Genomic DNA, 18,893 nt, shown 5'->3' with positions numbered 1-18,893 from the left:
TTAGAAGGCAATGGTAGCCAATGAGGAGGGAATATGGTAAATGGGACAGATCCATGTTGATAACATGACTTTAGAGATACTGTGTACGGCTTTGCATGATTTTAGGGCAAAATCTGTAGGAGCAGTGTCCAAAATGTGTTTTGCAAGAATCGGCCTCATGGTGGCGCTAAAGAAGAGGGCCATGTGAGAAATGGGGTGGAGGTTGAGGTTTGGCAAACCAAGGAGTGTGTGTGCAAAGTTTGGCATGGATAGAGGCAACGGTGGCGGAGATATGAGTAGGGTAAAAGTGTGACGTGTGAGTGTGAGTGTGACTGACAGACAGACTGACTGACTGACTGACTCACTGACTGACTGACTGACTGACTGACTGACTGACTGACTGACAGACAGCCGGTAGAGGTTTTGATAGTAACTGTAACAATTAACAGCCAATGAGGAACCAACATTCCTCAAGGACCACTGTTTGAGAACCACTATGTTATTAAAATGTTACAGTTTTGCAAAATATTTTGCTGCAGTAAGTATTTATGTTAAAATAGGCCACCCTAAATTTAGAATGTGTCAATGCAAATTCATGAAACTGGGACATCCAGGTGAATGGTGCACCTACTACACCTGACCTAGTCAAGTACAGGAAGATATAAAAGTCTAGTTCCTACACGTAGAGAGACATTCTGACTCTGCTACAGATGATGGTGTTTCTCCTCTCATACAGGGTGGGTGAAGGAGAACTCATGGTAGGCCAAAGCACAACCTTGTGTAGCACAAAATAACCATGTGTATAAAGGCTGCCCTTTTGTTTGTTGCAGCCAATGCTACTGCTGGCATTTGTTGGTTAGTTTATAGGCTATTGTATTTTTAAAACATGGATGCTTATCATGCTTATAGCACTTTTGTGTCATCGTTGTATTCTCTTATTCAAATGTATTCATGTATTCGTTTGTTTGTTTGTTTGTTTAATTATTTATTTAAATTTACAATGAAGTGACTTCCAATGAACTGCTGTGCTGTGTCTAGAGACCTGGAAATACAGGTAAAACAGTATTCATTCTATGCGTTGTATGGGTCTTTGTGTATTTTAATGTATTTTGTTCTTCAGCTGTGGTGCTGGAATTGTTTCCCGCCCTTGTCCATACAGTGTGCTGCAGGAGTTGTGTATTCATTCACTGCAAAGCAAAGTTTTTTTTTGTTTTGTTTTTTCAGTGCTAACCGATTCCTACATCTGGGGTCCTCAGGTTAAACTAATCCAATGGGAATCGAGCTTTAGTCTGTCCTGTGTCTGTCCGGACTGTGATTGGTCAATTGGTGTCTGTTTGTACGGCTGCAGGGTCAAATTGGTCAAGCTTCGCAGGGCCTTTATGAAATTAACTCATCCCTGACACTGCATGTTTTTATATTGAATATTACATGTTATATTGCATGAGTTGTTTGGTGCCAGGGATGTTTCCCTCCCTCTCCCCCCAATATTAATTTGATAGTACCGTGTGCACAGGCCGACCCTCCCTTCCCTAGCCAGAGGAGAGGGAAGCTATTTTGTAATATAGTATGTCCTATTTTTCCATAACGTGTCTATGTTAAATTGTTCCTCTTTAGGGGAAGTTGGTCACATTTCACAGTGTTGAACATTCTAATGTTTAAGGGTTCCTCCTGCCCCTCCACAAGCGGGAGGTGGCGTAGTCGGCCTCTCAATAGTACCAGTTACTACACTTATTAAGATGAGTCAGCCTCCAAGTTAGTAACTTTTTATCTTTGCAAGAAATACATGTATCCTTCCATCATGCATTTTCAGTGTTTTGTCTCTCTCGCTGTAAACTCATTTTGTTTCTCTATTTATTCTTTCTTTCATTGCATCAATCTATCTCTCAGCTTTCCACTATCAAGGTTGTGGAGATGAACACCACAAAATCCAATAACTCCATGGAGTGTGTTTACTGTCAATATTCCAGGATGACCTCCCACTTGGGTAATGACGCCCCCTGGCGATCATTCAGAGAAACTACTTCAGCTCCCGTACTAACGTAGGTAGGAAGGGCCTGTCACTCAAACCGGAGTGACCCGCCTCCAGGCTATATAAGCCCCCGGAGGCGGAAGTAACATCCTCTTTTCACTCTCTGCGATATCACATTCAGATAAGTTGAAACTCAGCCTTTGTATTATTATTCTTCGCGCATTAGCCTAAAGCGGTGGCATTAGGAGTCGCCCACTGGCGAGTGTTGAATTAACCCGTACTTAAGAATACTTATTCTTGTTCCGTCCTAAATCGACGGTTATTTCCTTTTATAACAAAGGATTATTACTGCTTGTTCAGGCCTCCGCCGAAGCAAGCGTGGCATAGCATTAGCCGTTAGCTTGTTAGCTCGTCTGCTATTGTTAACGTTAGCTACACTGCTCACCGCTTGTTCAGGCCCTGCCCGAATCAAGCGTGGCCTAGCCTTAGCCGTTAGCTTGTTAGCTCGTCTGCTTCTGGTTAACTCTATCTACAGTGCTTCGCCATGGATCCTCTGGCCTTCCTGCCGAGGCAATGTCCAGGCTGTCCAGGACTCATCGACGGACAGGATCTTCACCATCTCTGTGTCGGCTGCATGGGCGTTGCACACGCCTTCTCTGCACTGAGTCCTCAGGGGAGAGCAGGACCTTTCTGTGACTGCTGCGTGGCCTACGACCACGATGTACTGATACACCGGTTCTTCCTAGCCAGGGCAGGCCTCGGGGCCTGCGCTCCACCAGGTGGGTCCACTGCTCTCAACCCCACAGCCCAGTCTTTCCTTCCCCAGGCGGCCCGCACCGTTGGCCAAGGTGCGGCGCTGCCTTCCGGAGATCCGCTTGACAACCAGCGCGCCATTCCAAGTCAAGATGGCGCCGTGCTACATGAGACACCGCCTGCCGCGCAACCGACCGCAGCTAGCTCCACTGTCACTGGAGCTGGCGGGTCTGGTGAAGTCGCCGCTAAGAAGGCGACCAAGAAGGCTAACACCCAGACGAAATCTCCGGTAGCCTTTTCCCCTTCGGGCGCGGTGCCCAAAAAGAAACGCTTGGATGTGACCGTCGGGGACGTCCCCCTCGACGTGAGCATCACCAAAACAGTCCAGACCTTCAGGCGAGAGTCGGACCTGAGCTCCGGTCAGAGCGAGGGTTCTGGTTCTGAATACTCTGGATACACGGCCGAGGAGGAGGAGGACTCCGTCGAGGACGAGGGTTCTCGACTCACGGTCACTGTGAAAGGTAATGCCCCTGCGGCTCCAGCACGTCAACTGGACGCCGCAGGGAGCTCCCAGGCCTCCTCAGGCACCACTGCCCCTCCACCCGCCAGTCAAGCGAGTGAAGCGGGAGCAGAGGACGTCGATTCTGCAGCAGAAATGCTGGATCATCTCACAGTCTACATGAGAGCTCTGGCCAGAGTTGGAGAGGAGTTGCCACCTCCTCTCCCCTCTGAAGAGGCAGAGGATGATGATGAAATGCCCGGGCAGGAGCCTTCGGTTCCCGCCCCGTATGTCCTCTCCAGGCTGCCGCTGGTGAAAGGTTTCACCAAGGCCCTCCATTCCTCATGGAAGACACATAAAGACCCCAGGAAGCTGCCTTTCTCTGTGCTGGATTTGGTGGGCGGTGCGGAGGCAGGCATGTCCACCTGCCCTAACCTGGACCACCTGTTGGCACAATCTTTTCTGAGTTCCGTCAGACCCCAGTACAAAGATGTAGGCACGGCTAAAAACGGGCCGTTTGTTGGCCCCGTCGGCACCAACCCGCCGGGGTTCACTGTCCTGGAGGACAAGCTGCAGTCGGACAGGGCTCGTAACGTCTACCGGTCCGCTGCTCTGGCCGCTAAGGACCTAAATCTGATCCAGCTCTTGCTCGCTTCCACCAAGGACCTGGTCAAAGGTCTGCCCACGGGGGAGCACACAGCTGAACTGAACACTCTATTTGACATCATGCTGAAGGTCAATTGGCATGCGGTTAAGTGGATGGGCAGGTCCATGGACTACAACCTCCAGTCTGAGAGAGCCCGCTGGCTCGACTATGTCGACCTCGAGCCTAAGAGGGACGTGGGCGAGAAGCCTCTAGGTCCTCGCGGGGAGATGTACAAGTCTCTCATAAATATGGAGAACAGTCCCACCACCCTCATGGGTGGGGGCTTGGAGCTGCTGCAGGGTAGAGTTACCTTCTTCAAGGCGGCTAAGGACATCGTCGAGTCCACCACAGTGCCACAGGATGAACCGCAGCAAGCTAGGAGGACGTCCCGCTCCTCCCGCGCAAAGGAAAGGGGCCGCTCTGCTTCTTTTAAGAAGCACTCGTCTTCCTCCAGGGGAGCCTCTGCAGCCAGGGCGCCTGACAGGCCCCGCACCAAGGCTGTGGTTCCCGAGCGCGCTCAGCCGCGCCGCCCGTCCAAGGATGGCAGGCAGCAGTCTTCATACCGCGGTGGCCGCGGTAGGGGACAGCGCAAATGACACTCTGAAGAGGGGAATTGTGCTGGGGCGGGGGTCCGAGGTGTCTCTCGGTCCCCCTCCCCCCAAACGAGGGCGTTTTTCGGTACCCCGTGTCGGGGAAATGAAAATGTTAATTTTGATGCCTCCTGTGTCGGCAATAAACATGTTGAAAGAACAAAGTCTGTCTCTGTCCAACTCTCTCGCACTAGCACAGACGACCCCATCGTGCATGCCTCCTGTAGTAATGATGAAGTCCTGTCAGGACTCGATAATCAATCACAGGTTTTATCAGAAACCAGTAATGTTAATGTCAAACAATTATGTGGTTCCTCAAGCGCGCGAGTGGGATATCCCTCGCGTCGACAATATGAATCCTTTATGCATGCCTCCTGTAAGAATGATGGAGTCCCGTCAGGACTCTTTAATCAGTCAGAGGTTTTATCAACAACCAGTAATGTTAACGTCAAACAATTATATGGTTCCTCATGCGCGCGAGTGGATTTTCCCTCGCGTGAGCGATGCTATGAATTTAACCTTGAGTCAGAAATTCTGTCGGCCTACTATGAGCCCGGGTCAAGGGACAAGCATAAAGGCCTTAGAGCAGGTATTAAACGTAAAAGTTCCTCTCCTGTCAGGGGAGAATGCTTTAGTTGTGGGCGAGTCTGTTTATCAGTCGAATCGCTTTGCTCTTCCTGTCGCTCTATCGAGCCAAAACCGAACGCTTCCGGTTTCACCGGATACGGATTCGCTAGCTCCCCGCTTCCGGTCCGGCCGCAAAAGAGCTCCGCTAGTCAAGCGGTACAATCGGAAGGTGTTCCCACCTTGCGGCCTATTGAACCCCTGCGCTCCGCATCCGGGTGTTCCGGATACGGATACGCAGGTTCCCCACTTCCGGTCCCGCCGCAAAATAGCTCCGCTAGTCAAGCGGTACAACCAGAAGGTGTTTCCGCCATGCGGCCTATTGAACCCTTGCGCTCCGCATCCGGTCGTTCCGGATACGGATACGCAGGTTCCCCACTTCCGGTCCGGCCGCCAAAAAGCTCCGCCGTCACGGAAGCACAGTGGTGGGGTTTCTCTCGCTCAAAACACGCTAGCACGCTGTGCGCGCCAGTGGAAGTTATGCAACCCGAGCCATTGGGTATTTCGAACGATAACCAGGGGTTACAGGTTACAGTTCGCAGACATACCCCCGCTTTCGAGCAGGGTTATTCATACCAGAGCACGTGGTTTAAAAGCAAGTCTTTTGAGAGAAGAGATCAGCTCATTGCTAAGCAAGGGTGCTATAGTGGAGCTGGACAGGACCCAATCCCGCATGGGATTTTGGAGCCGTTATTTCCTGGTGCCCAAAAAGGGGGGGGGGCTACGTCCCATCCTGGACCTAAAGGCACTAAACGTGTACCTGAAGAAGTACGTTTTCAGGATGCTAACAGTACCCACCATGTTACGGTCGGTCAGGCAAGGGGATTTCCACTGTTCAGTGGATCTGAAGGATGCTTATCAGCACGTCCAGATTTATCCCCCACACAGGAAATTCCTTCGGTTCGCCTTCGAGGGTCGCCTGTACGAGTATACAGTACTCCCTTTCGGTCTGTCACTGAGCCCGAGGGTTTTCGTGAAAGTGACCGAAGCAGCCATCGCCCCGCTGAGACGGCAGGGCGTCAGGTTGGCGACGTACATCGACGATTGGATGATTTCAGCGAGCTCCGCCCACGAAGTGGCGCGTCACACACAAGTGGTTTTGGCTCACCTGAAGGCCTTAGGTTTCATAGTCAACCACGGCAAGAGCATGCTGACTCCAGCAAGTCGTCTTACATTCATTGGGGTCCTTCTGGACTCATCCGACATGTCGGCCCGTCTCTCAGAGGAGAGGGTGGACAGGTTTCGGGAATGTCTCGACTCCTTTCAAGTGGGCCAGGAGGTCACTTACAGGAGTTGCATGGTACTGACGGGAATGATGGCTTCCGCAGTACATCTGTTGCGTTTGGGCAGGTTTCATATGAGACCTTTTCAAAGATGGATGTTATCCCTCGGGATCCCGCCCTCCTTGAAGTACAAGAAGGTTACGGTTTCCCCTTCCTGCGCGATCGCCCTGTCTCCGTGGCTGGTGGAGGGGTTCCTCACCAGCGGAGTCTCGATTGGCGAGGTGGTTTCCCACAAGTCGATCACGACAGACGCCAGTCTCAGTGGATGGGGAGCCACTTTCGAGGGGCGCACAGCGCAGGGGCTTTGGCCTCTGGAGATGAGGGGTCGTCACATCAACTATTTGGAGTTGATGGCTATACTCCTGGCGCTCAAGCATTTCGAGCCTTGGATTTTGCATTGTCACGTCCTGGTCAGGACAGACAATACGACGGCCATGTTTTATGTCAACAAACAGGGGGGCCTGTCGTCGTTGCCACTGGACCGTCTGGCTCGAGAATTGACGGTTTGGTGCTTGTCGCGCCTCAAGTCGATCAGGGCCTCACACGTCCCAGGTCTCCTCAACAGCGGAGCAGATCTCCTGTCCAGGGGAGGTCCTCGCTACGAGGATTGGTCTCTCCACCCCAGGGTGGTGAGCCAGATTTTTCGCAAGTTTGGTCAGCCAGTGGCGGACCTGTTTGCGTCAGCGGAGAATACGAAGTGTCCGTTGTTCTTCGCGGTGAAGGGCAGTCCTCCCTTGGGGTTGGACGCCTTAGCGCACACGTGGCCGAGAGGTCTACTGTACGCGTTTCCCCCCTTCGACTTAATCCGACCCACTCTGGAGAGAGTCAGGAGGTTCGGTCTGGAGATGCTCCTGGTGGCTCCCTACAAGGGCACGTGGAGATCGGCGATCGCCCCTCTCCTTTGCGAACCGGGTTGGCAGCTGCCTCAGTGCAGGGACCTGTTGAGTCAGGCCAGGGGGGAGATCTTCCACCAAGGCCTGCAGGTCCTAGACCTGTGGGTTTGGCACGTGAAAGGTTAAACCTGCTGGCAGCCGGTTTTTCTTCTGAAGTGGTTGATACCATTCAGAGTGCTAAGGCGCCCTCTACGAGGGCGTCTTATGATGGAAGGTGGAATGCCTTTGAGGACTGGTGCGAGTCGCGTGTTCCACCTGTGGTGGCTCATGTGGCGTCAGCCCAGGAAATTCTGGAATTTATGCAGAACCGCTTGAGAAGTGGTCTAGCATTTTCTACCCTTAGGGGGTATTTGGCGGCTATTAATGCCTGTCACCTGGGGGTGGCGGGCAAGGCACCTTCTAAAGTCCCGGAGGTCATCAAGTTCATGCAAGGAGTTGAACGTTTGAGGCCGGTGACTAGGTCTTTGTTCCCAGTTTGGGATCTGCAGGTGGTTCTAGGGGGCCTATGTCGGGCTCCCTTTGAGCCGCTTGTAGGGATGCCTTTGAAACTTTTGAGTTTCAAGACGGCTCTTTTGCTGGCTTTGGCCACGGCTAAAAGAGTTGGTGACCTGCAAGCTCTCTCGGTGTCGGCGGAGTGCATGCAGTTTATGAACAATGATCTCAAGGTGTTGCTCAAGCCTCATCTTAAGTTTGTTCCTAAGAACATGGTGGTCCCTAAGGAGCCTGTTGTTCTTCTGGCTTTTCATCCTCCTCCGTTTGTCTCGGCGGAGGATGAGCGGCTGAATTGCCTTTGTCCTGTCAGGGCATTGAAGGCCTACTGTGACAGGACTGCTGGTTCTAGAGCTTCTTCTCAGCTCTTTGTAGAAATGGGCAATGTTCTTGTCAGAAAGCCGGTGTCTAGACCCACTCTTTCGAGGTGGATTGTGGATGCTATTAGGCTGGCTTACTCTAGTGCACGTGTGGAAGTGCCGGCGGCACTTAAAGCCCATAGCACTAGAGGTGTGGCTACTTCGTGGGCACTGGCAAAGGGAGTCTCCGTTCAGGAGATTTGTGTTTCGGCGAATTGGTCTTCGCCTTCTACCTTTGCAGCCTACTATCACCTGGATATCGAATCCTCTTCGCTAGCGCATTCGGTTCTGGGTGCAGTTGCCTCCTCTACGTCATAGAGGAGTCGGATCTTCCCCTCCCACAGGTGGGCATGTAGCCACCTGGGGTATTTTGGGGGGGACCCTGTGTTTTCCTTATATAGTGTGTCTTACTTATAAGGCGGACTTGTCCTTTTCATTTAGTTGAATGAGGCGGACTTCGGTCTGTCAGGGTCTCTCCTTATTTTCTCATGCCTTCACACCCAGGTCCGGTGGGCCTGGGACCTTCTGGGTGATGGGTCACGCCCGTTTGGGCTGTGCTCACCCGTATGAGGGGTGTGTGGGGGTATGAGAGTAGGTTGTGGCTTAGAGGGGAGTTTAAGAATCCCAAGTGGGAGGTCATCCTGGAATATTGACAGTAAACGGTAGGTTCCGTACGGAACCATTGTTTACTTAGATATGGAAGGATGACCTCCCACGTAATGCCCCTCTGTTTCACTGAATGTGGCAGAGAGTGGTATTAAGAGGATGTTACTTCCGCCTCCGGGGGCTTATATAGCCTGGAGGCGGGTCACTCCGGTTTGAGTGACAGGCCCTTCCTACCTACGTTAGTACGGGAGCTGAAGTAGTTTCTCTGAATGATCGCCAGGGGGCGTCATTACCCAAGTGGGAGGTCATCCTTCCATATCTAAGTAAACAATGGTTCCGTACGGAACCTACCGTTCTAGATACCCGTGTGACAGAGGTGGCTTTCCCCTGTCTACCGGTATATAGTGTCCTCTTTCTAGTGGCACTGGTACTGAACAGTCTGGCTGCATGGACATTTGACAAGATCCCCAATACCTCCACATTTGTTGTCTATCTAAAGAATGTGGTGAGTGAAGGGATGTGTGTTGGAAATGTATTTGTCAATGCAAACATATCGAAAAACATTACAAAGTGATTAATAATATCATCCATAGGTGGTGGCTGACATGCTCATGACTCTGACCATCCCTGTGAAGGTACTGAGTGATGCAGGTGTAGGCTCCTTGAGCCTGCGAGTCTTCTACTGTCGATACTCAAATCCTCTGTTCCACCTCTCCATGTATGTCAGCATGCTTTTTCTGGGCCTCATCAGTCTGGACCGCTACCTGAAGATAGTCCGACCATTTGGTAGATATGCTGTACAGAAGGTCAGGGTTGGTCAGGTGCTGAGTGCAACTGTCTGGGTGTGGGTGGTGATGTTATCTTCAGCGCTGCCAATTGTCATCCTGGCTGACAAGCCACCACAGCTCTCTGGAGGTAAACTGGAGTGCATCGACCTGTGGAGTGGGGTTGGTCTGCAATTGTATGAGGCAGCCCACTACGGTTTTCAGGTAATACATGGTTAACTTTTCACTGTGACTGTCTAAATGTAACTGTTGTGATATACTGTTATATACTGTTATACGGTCTCGCAGTTACTATGAAAACCTCCACCGTCTGTCTGTCAGTCAGTCCCTCCGTCCTTGTCTGTCCGTCACGTCACGTCACACTTTTGGCCCTACTCTTATCTCTGGCACCGTTGCCCCTATTCATGCCAAATTTTGCACACACACTCCTTGGCTGGCAAACCACAACCTCCGCCCCTGATTTCTCACATGCCCCTCTTCTAGTGCCACCATGAGTTTGCTTTTTGCAGTGTGTATACATGCGACCTGACTGGTATTTACCAGTAAGACTCCCTAATCATTTACCAGTAAGACTCCCTAATCGGGAGATAAGCGACCGCCAGGTCGCATGTATGTTGTCTGCAAAAAGCAACCTCATGGTGGCGCTACAAGAGGGGCAACAATGGGTCTTTCTCAATATCCCTACTTGTCTCTACTTGCCTCCTTGTGAACTTGTGATACGTCATCAGTCGCTGCCAAGTACTATTCCAAGTCTGCATCTGAGCAAGTAGAGACCAAATACCAGGATGTAGACTTGATCCGCCTGATCCTCCCACTTTACCAAGTCTGCTCTGGACCAGACTTGCACAGACTTCTCAGAGCAAATTACCCACAATGCCTTTCACCATTTCTTCTTCTCTTGCTTCTCTGTCAATAAACTGTTAAACAGCACCATCTAAACTACAGTATGTGCAATCTCCCACAACGTGTTTTTACTGTTGGCTTTGATGCTTAAAATACTCTGCAGTATTTAATTTCATTATATTCAATCAATCAATGTTATAATTATATTGACCTAATATAGGCTACAGTAATGAACAAATGAATTGGAAAGGCTGTTTCAGTATTTCATATTTTGTTTTATTGTCAATGCACATTAAGCCCTGAAAAGTCATTTATTGAAGAGTAGCTTAGATGTTATATCTGACTTTATTTTTCATTATCACATTTTGGCCACTTGCAGTAAGATTTCCGTGAGAATGGCATAATACGATAATCACCCAGGGCTGTACACACGCTATTATATTTATAATTCGGCTAATATTATTCATATGCACATTTCTGTACGCTTTTTTAAAAACAATATACTGTATAACAGTAGGTTGACATTTCAAAAAAAGTAAAGAAAGAACAGAGCCAGTGTTGTGTTTTATTTTATTTTATCTAATATATATGTTTAGTTGTAAAGTGCACAATGACTGTTGAATTAGCACATTTTATCCTGGAACAAAAGAACAGATGTATGAATGCGTCCAACTAGATCTGCCCAAAATATAGGCCTATTCACAGAAACGCGCAATGGAATGCCCTGAAGAAAGCTGAGACTGTGACATCATTGAGTATGCTGCTATTCCAATAGCAGAACTACCCTCCTCCCATCCTCCCGTCCTCGGAAGTCCCTTCTCCAAAGCAGAACTTGCTAGTCTGAACTCCCAAGGAGGGAAGTCCAAGTCTCCAAGTATTTGATTTGATAATTGGCCATTTGACTCGACAAGGACTGACTGGGGAACAAGACTAATATACACATGAGGACTGATTACACATGAGATACAGCTGGGTAGACAACGTAGAACCATGACAACTAGACCAGGGAATATACATAGAAATACAAGACCTTGACAAACAATGACAATAGGCTGTGACCATGACACCCCATTACTCGGCCAGAACAGCCGAAGGTGAGGGATTATGTTTTCGTTCCCATGAGTCTGATCATGAGTCTATCCGTGAGACTGTCAGTGAGTCTGTCTGTCTGTCTGTCTGTCTGTCTGTCTGTGTGCAGCTAATCTTAGGCACCGCCTTTGCATTAGTCTGGTAGGAAGATAGGCCTCCCGCGCACCCGAGAGATATATTTTTCTAACCTACCTTTTTAGAATCCTTAAGGTGTCTAGTTAATGAATTTTGATGTTCCCAGATCCAATTATTGTCCCATATATGTTTTTTTTAACCATATGTTGTGTCCGTCCTGGATTTTTGGCTGTGAAAACGAATGACTTTAAATCAACATAGCTCCTGAACCATACATCCGACAGAAACCATTCACCCCATGTTATGTTCGTCTTTGCAAGATGAATTGATTGATATGAAGATTTGCCATGGTTCCATCATGTTTAGTGTATTAAAACCCAAATAAACACAAAAAAAGTCAAAATTCGCCTAAACTGGATCACAACAACTCCTCCCCCATGCACCCAAATGATATATTTTTTCTAACATTTGCATTTTTACAATCTTCAAGATGTGTAGTAAACAAATGTTGATGTTCCCCACTTGAAATATTGACACATGTATGTTTATTCTGGCATAGTGTTTGCTATAGTGAATCTTTGCAAATGCAAAAAAGAGAATGTAAAATCTACATAAGGTCTTAACTATACATTATTCTGAGACAAATGTCCAATTTGTCTGTTTCATTTTGGCATGAGGCATTAAGGGAGATGGCTAGTGACTTAATATGTACATGTATGGATCATCAATGCTCAAATAAATGCTAAAATGCAGACAATTCAATAGGCGGATTTACATAAGGTCTTAACTATACATTACTCTGAGACAAATGTCCAAGTGGTCTGTTTCATTTTGGCATGAGGCATTGAGGGAGATGGCTAGTGACATAATATGTACATTTATGGATCATCAATACTCAAATAAATCCTAAAATGCAGACAATTCAATAGGCGGAATTGGGACAGAGGACATTTACCAATACAAATGAAGGAGTTTATGTTTATTTTTTATTTTATTTTTAAATTGTTATAAATATGAATGCTTTAGGTGCTTGATACACATATCCCATCGCCAATTCAAAATATAGTGCTAGGTTTTAATTTTGCCTACAGTCTTGGATATCATTTAAAATATACATGTCTTAATTAATGATATGCATACACAAATTACCCTATTTTGTTTTATTTTGGCATGACATGTCATGCCAAAATACCATTTCATGCCAAGATTTGATTCTAGACAACCTCAGGTTTCCAATGGAACCAACCTTGTCATGCTACCTTGTCTGGCAGGGGGGGTAAATGCCTAATGATTCAAAGATAGACAACATTTTGGCAAGGGATAAACGGCCATCACCAATTTTCAAAAGGACCCTTGAGCTTTCGCGTAGATTCATGTGAATGGAAACGTGTGAAGGCCTCCCCTGTACAGACATGCCAAATTTAGGACAATCTAATGCTGTGTTGGGTAAGAACCATGCAGTTTTTTGTATTCAGTACAAATATGTAATTTACGCCTATTGTAAATCTGTTTATGAACACATACATTAACTACTGTACTTTCTTTACAGGGGCGGCATAGCTGAATGGTTGTCCCAGGTTCGATTCCAGGCAAGGGTAGCAATGTTGATCTGTGTGGAGGAAAATAGGTATCTATCTATCTATATAGACCACTGCACTGCATCTCAACTCAATTAAAAGCACATTTAACATGACCACATTGACCAGGTCATCCATATGCTGTACAGTAAAAAAAAAACATAACAATGCAGTATAAATAGACATTAGCCTAGCATAAAATACCAATGAATACCAAAAGCAAAACATTAGCATGTAAAGGAAAATCATGGACTGCCAGGGAGGTCTTTAATAAAGATAAAATATCAGTCGACTGGGCAGCTCTGATGTGTAGGGGCAAGCTGTTACAGAGCCTTGGGGGCCGAGGCTGTCCTGCATAGATCACAGTAGTGCATCTGTTGACCACTGTACTACATCTATAGACACTACATTGGTCTACAGATGCATTCAAGTGGTTTACTGATGCACTCGAGTAGTCTACAGATGCACTAATGTGATCAACAGATAGTGGTCTGCAGTTGAGCTAAAGTGGTTTATAGATGCAATAGAGTGGTCTATATATCACAATATTGGTCTGCAGATGTGCTAAAGTCACGTACAGATGAAATACAGTGGCCTGTAGGGCAAGCTGTTACAGGGCCTGGGGCCCCAGGCTGTCCTGCATAGACCACAGTAGTGCATCTGTTGACCACTGTACTACATCTACAGACACTACATTGGTCAACAGATGCATTTGAGTAGTCTACAGATGCACTAATGTGGTAAACAGAATACAACACACAGTTGCACTAGAATGGTCTTCTACAGATCACAACAGTGGTCTACAAATGTATTACAGTGGTCTATAGATGTAGTACAGTGGTCTATAGATGTAGTACAGCGGTCAAAAGATACACTACTGTGGTCTATGCAGGACAGCCTGGGGCCCCTCAGGCTCTGTAATAGCTTGCCCCTACACATCAGAGCTGCAGTCTTTATTAAAGACCTGCCTGATCTTTAGCTGAGACTGGCAGTCCATGATCTTCCTTTACTGATGCTAATGTTTTGCTTTTGTTTATTTTGATATTCTATGCTATTTATATTGCATTGTTATGTCTTTTCTATTATTGTTTTTAATTGTACAGCACTTTGGGTGACCTGGTCATGTTAAATGTGCTTTAGAAATGTGCTTTTAATTGTGTTGAGGTGAGATGCAGTGCAGTTGTCTATATAGATAGATAGATAGATAGATAGATATTTTCCTCCACACACATCGAACCTGGTTGTCCCAGGTTCGATTGCCTGGAATCGAACCTGGGACAACCAGGGGCTCTGGTTCCCCAGGCGGGCTCCCCAACTATTCAGCTATGTTGCCCCTATAAAGACACTACAGTAGTTAATGTATGTGGTCTAAAACAGATTTTTTACATATTTTACTGGATTAAAAAACGGCATGGTTCTTACCCAACACTGCATGGGATTGTCCTAAATTTGGCATGTCAGTACAGGGAAGGCTTTCACACATTTCTGTTCACATAAATCGAGGTGAAAGCTCGATTGTCCATTTGGAAATTGGTGATGGCCGTTTATCCCTTACCAAAATGTTGTCTATCTTTGAATCATTAGGCATTTACCTGCATGGCAAGGTTGGCTCCATTGGAAACCTGAGGTTGTCTAGAATCAAATCTTGGTATGAAATGGTATTTTGGCATGACATGTCATGCCAAAATAGAACAAGATAGGGTAATTTGTCTATGTGTAACCCTGGGTTCGAACCCGGGCCTCGCACGCGAAGTCCAATATCTTAACCATCGCTCCAAAGGGATATCCCTATGGAACAAGGGAGATACTAGACTTTTGAGGCTTCAAGGCTGGGGCTGCGACTCTCTCCGCCACAATCACCCCCCTTTAGACCTCCTCCTATGGGGAAGACCGATCCGGGACACGGCACCATTGTGCCGCCCCACCCGGGCTTCGAACCTGGGCCTCCCACGCGAAAGTCCAATATCTTAACCATTGCTCCAAAGAGCTATATCTATGGAACAAGGGAGATACTAGACCTTTGAGGCTTCAAGGCGGGGGCTGCAACTCTCTCCGCCACGTATGCATATCATTTAATTAAGATGTCACGTATATTTGATATTGTTTGCAGATATCCAAGACTGTAGGCAAAATTAAAACCTGGCACTATTTTGAATTGAGGATGGGATGTGTGTATCAAGCACCTAAAGCAAAGCATTCATATTAACAATTTGAAGAAAGAAAATGCCTATGTCCTCTGGCCCAATTCCGCCTATTGAATTGTCTGCATTTTAGTTTGAGTATTGATGATCCATCACTAGCCATCTCCCTCAATGCCTCATGCAAAAATGAAACAGACAAATTGGACATTTGTCTCAGAAAAATGTATAGTTAAGACCTTATGTAAATCCGCCTATTGAATTGTTTGCATTTTAGCATTTATTTGAGTATTGATGATCCATAAATGTACATATTATGTCACTAGCCATCTCCCTTAATGCCTCATGCCGAAATGAAACAGACAAATTGGACATTTGTCTCAGAATAATGTATAGTTAACGTGGGGTAAAAACATTACTGGAGGAAGTGAGAGGAAGTGAGAGGACGCTGGCGCCTCGCTTGGTCGCCGCTTCTCCTTCCTAAATGTTAGTTTCATGCTTTTTCACGTGTTTTAGCCTGTTTGTTTTGCTCTAGTCTTTTTAATCCTCTATGCCAGTGTCTACTTTAGTGTCTACTTTAGTTTAGTTAGTTTAGTAGTTTTTTTACCTCGCCACCCCACGAAACCCGACAGACGTTCTGCTTCACTTACCCGTTGGCTCCACCGATTCACCTGGCTACCGGTCTACCGATCCACCGGTGCCCTGCAACGTTACTGCCACTGACTGTGAGGATACACCTGTGGACTTCTTTCCATCGGTCCTGGCGTGGTTAGTTGGCGGCTTCAGGGCTAGCCGGCAACCCGCCTTGTAGTGCAGCTCTCTCCCTGCCGTCAGTTGGGGACACGGCACCCGGGACCCTCCCGGGCGGCTCTTCGTGCTGGTTAGCTGGCGGCTTCAGGGCTAGCCGGCAGCCAGTCACAGTCCCCCCCAGGGATCGATAACTTCATAGCTGGCTCTGCTAGCTAGCCACTGCCAGGCAGCAGAGCCTCGGCAGGCGGCAGCTTCCGCAAACAGCTACTAACAACAACAACACGCTGCAGTCCTCTTACTTTTTCCACGGATCAGTCTCTTCGCCAACTCCTCACTCCTCCTCTGTCATGCTGCGGATCATCGCGCTGTGCCTATTTTACCATCTCTGGCCAACAAGTGTGCGGCCATCGGCAAGCGACCTCAGGCTAACAACATCCATCGCCTCCAGCATGCCACTCAAATTCTCCGCTCCTCTTCTCCTGGCATTAAACAAAAACATCACCACTCCATCCCACATCACAGCAGCTATCAAAACACACGGTTTACTCCGACGACCCAGATACATCCACCGGAGCTCACGAAGAAAGTTTATCCATTCCCGCACTGACCACTGCATCCCTTCACTCTGGACAAACTACCGCTCCGCCCCAACCAACGTCATACGTCATCACAACAACAACAATCCACACGTGCGCTCTGCCTATCTGCGACCACTCACCAAAGCCCCCCCTCCCATCCAATTTCACCCAACTCTCAAATTTGCTCTTTTCAATACCCGATCACTCAATAAAAAAGGAGCAACACTCAGTGAATTCATAACGGACAATAACATAGATTTTCTCTGCATAACCGAAACTTGGCAAAAACCACAAGAATACATTTTACTCAACAAAGCTACACCCCCCGGATACATCTACATGGACACACCACGCACTGGTCATGCTGGTGGCATAGCTACAATATACCGCCAGCACCTCAAAACCACTCCTGTAACCATCTCTACCCCCTCCTCATTCGAGCACCAATCATTCAAACTCCCTGGCCCCAAACCCCTGGTTACTGCAGTCATTTACCGCCCCCCCAAACCCAACCCTGCATTCCTCTCAGACCTCTCAGAATTTCTCACCCAACTCTCTGCCATATCACCATCTGTAATATTACTTGGAGACTTCAATATTCATGTAGACTCCTCCTCCTGCAAAACTGCCACTGAATTCCATGACGTCCTTAACTCCTTCAACATCACTCAACACGTCAACTTCCCTACCCATAAAAAAGGACACACCCTGGACCTGATTTGCACCACCGGAATCACCATCAGCAACCTCACCAGCTCCAACCTCTCCGACGCCATTTCTGACCACCTGGCCCTCACTCTGGACATTGACATCCCCACCCCCCTCATCAAGCAACAGCGCTCCATAAAATTCCGGAATATGAAATCTATCCAACCTTCGTCTCTATCCACCATACTGACTGACACCATCCCCACTCATACTCCCACCCAGAACCCCTCTCCCATTGAACTAGTTAACAGCTACAACCACACACTCACCTCCTGCCTCAACCAGCTCGCCCCAATAAAAACCAAATCTGTCTCCTACACTCACTCTTCCCCCTGGTACACTGACCACCTCCGCCAACTCAAAGCTAAGGGCCGGCAGCTTGAAAGGCTTGCAAAGAAAACCGGTCTCACCATCCACTCCGACATTTACAAATCACACCAACAACAATACAGAGATGCCCTAAACAATGCACGCACCACCCACTACTCCTCCGTTATACAATCCGGCAGCAACAATCCCAAAACACTCTTCTCCACAATAAACAAGCTTCTTAAACCCATTGACACCACCACCACCTCATTCACCACCAGTAAATGCGAATCTTTTTTATCATTTTTTCAAACAAAAATCGACACCATCCACGCTGAACTGGCCACCTCCTCTCCTACCACCCCCCCTCCCCCTGAATTTGACGACCCTCCTCATCTCTCCAACCACCCACTCACCGCCTTTGCAGAAATCACTACACCTGACCTACTCTCCATAACCTCAGGTATGAAAGCTTCCACCTGCATCCTTGATCCCATCCCGTCCTCCCTCGTCATTGCCTGCCTCCCCTCACTCACACCACTGATCACCAGCATAATTAATTCCTCCCTGTCTACTGGCTCTGTCCCCCCTGCCCTCAAATTGGCGGCCATCACCCCCATCCTCAAGAAACCCGGCCTTGACCCCAACACCCCCAACAACTACCGTCCCATCTCAAACCTCCCCTTCCTCTCAAAAATATTGGAACGAGCAGTTGCGTCACAAATCAAAACTCACCTACATTCCAATAACCTGTACGAAACCTTCCAGTCCGGATTCCGCTCACACCACAGTACCGAAACTGCTCTACTCAGGGTCACCAATGACATCCTCCGTTCTGCCGACACTGGTTCCCTCTCCATCCTCATCCTCCTCGACCTCAGTGCAGCCTTCGACACAATCCAGCATTCCATCCTCATCTCACGCCTCCACTCCTCCCTCGGTTTATCTGGCACAGCACTCTCCTGGATGAAGTCATATCTCTCCGACCGCCATCACTTCATCTCCATCAATAACTGCACCTCCTCCACTGCCCCAGTCACCCACGGAGTCCCCCAGGGCTCAGTGCTCGGTCCCCTACTTTTCACCATCTACATCCTACCCCTTGGACAAATCCTCCGCCATCATGGTCTTCAGTTTCATTGTTACGCCGACGACACACAACTCTACCTCTCCACCACATCCATCACCGCAGCCACCCACTCCACTCTCACCAACTGCCTTACGGACATAAAAACCTGGATGCAAAAGAACTTTTTAAAACTCAACTGCAATAAGTCAGAAATCATTATCATCGGCCCCGACACTCTCACCCGCTCAACTCAAGATTTCTCACTGAACATCGACGGAACCC

This window comes from Nannobrachium achirus, assembly GCF_963921795.1.
Source record: "Nannobrachium achirus genome assembly, chromosome: 9".
Taxonomy (NCBI): domain Eukaryota; kingdom Metazoa; phylum Chordata; class Actinopteri; order Myctophiformes; family Myctophidae; genus Nannobrachium; species Nannobrachium achirus.
This window is presented reverse-complemented; position numbering follows the sequence as displayed.